Source organism: Marmota marmota, unplaced genomic scaffold, assembly GCF_001458135.2.
Source record: "Marmota marmota marmota unplaced genomic scaffold, marMar, whole genome shotgun sequence".
Classification (NCBI taxonomy): Eukaryota; Metazoa; Chordata; class Mammalia; order Rodentia; family Sciuridae; genus Marmota; species Marmota marmota.
In genome coordinates this window covers 4,372,801-4,374,625 of record NW_026000305.1, presented here as the reverse complement: position 1 = coordinate 4,374,625, position 1,825 = coordinate 4,372,801, and positions in this window count along the sequence as shown.

Sequence of the window (1,825 nt, the reverse complement as noted above, 5' to 3'; positions counted from 1 at the left end):
TAGATACAGTGGTTATTGAAGTTCACCTTTACTTTAAAATAAGGGACAATCAGGGGTATCCCATGAAAATAGAAGGAAGATCAGTAAAGCAGAGAATGGTCATTGGCAAGGGAGAGAGAGGAGATGGGACAAGGGAGGAATGGTGGAATGAAATTGGCCAAATTATACTGTACACATATGTGAATATAACAGTGAATTTTACCTTTATGTATATCTGTAAAGCACTCATTTTTGAAAGCTATAAATAAACAGAAGAGAAGTGGAGTAGAGGAAGGGGAACTGGGGTAGTAAGAGAGGGAAAGAGGAAGTTAAATATAAGAATCTCCAGGATTATCTCATCATTTATTCCTCAGAGATTTTGAGCAACTTTTCCTTCCATAAAGCCTCACATTTATCTGTTACATTGATGATAGTAAGCTGATTGGGAATAGTGAGCAAGAGGTAGCAGCTATTTTAAACTTATTGGTAAGATATGTATATTTTAGAAGTGGGGAAATAAGTCCAAAAAAAATCATGGACTTTCCACCTCAGTGAAATTTGTGGTATGTGACATGTCAAATTATCCTTTCTAAGGTCAAAATATGTTGTTGCATATGACCCAACCTACACTAAAAAGGGACACAATATTTAAGGTACCTCTTTGAATTTTGGAAGCAACTTAGGAATTAGTTTGGTGAGTTATTTCACCCCATTTGCTAAGTGACCCCAAAACAATTGCTACTTTTGAGTGGATCCCAAAATAAGAGAGGGCTCTGAAACAGCCCTCTCAGAATTCTGTGTAACCTACTCTACCACTTGGATCTTATGATCTAGCAAATTCCAATGTTTCTCAAAGTACCAGTGGCTGAGAGAGAGAGATGGTATTTGGAGATTTAGTAGGCCTCTCTATATGAGTCACAGCACAGATCTTAAGTAAAGCAAAGCAACATTTCAGGTGTGAAGTCCTGTGATCCTCTAGAGATAACTAGTTTCCTTTTGAGAAAAAGCTTCTGACTTGTTACTGCATCTTAGTGAAGATTAATTGCTTAAACTTGGGTCCCCAAATTACCATGTAATCTTGCTTGTTTGCCATAATCTGATTGTTGCCTAACCCAGGAAGCCATAAAGCTGGTCGAGCACAACAATATCCCCTCATCAAATGGAAGTGGCATATACAAAATCAGAATCAAGCAGATCTCAGAGAAATATATGTTAAATTAAGAACTTCTCCAAAACATTCATTGTCATCCTTTTCATCACATTATATTCTCACCCAGTGCTTTCTCATAACTTCATGTAAAGTTTCTTATGATCACTTGATTAGGAAGCAAAGTCATAAGCCTATTTTACAAATGTTCTAAGGAGATTCATATGAGGCTATGATGGCTATTTTTTGTGTGAACTTTGCTAGGATATAGTACACAGTTGTTTAATCAAATACTAATCTAAATGTTTGTCTGAAGATATGTTTTGGATGTAGCTAGTATGCATGGTTAGTTTACTTTCTTATGCATTTGTTAGTGGATTATAGGTACAAATAATATTGGGGTTCATTGACAAAATTATATATGCAAGGAATATAATCTGCTCCATCAGTCTCCAGTACATCCCCTTTCCCTCCCATCCTGTCCCTGTTATGTTGCCTTCCTCTACTCTACTAATATAGTGGATTTTCTATTAATATAGTGGATTATAACCAAATTTCCATAACACACACACACACAAACATATACACACATACACATATGTGTGTGTGTGTGTGTGTGTGTGTATATATATATATATATATATATATATATATATTAGTACTTTATAGATATACATAAAGGTGAAATTCACTGTGCTA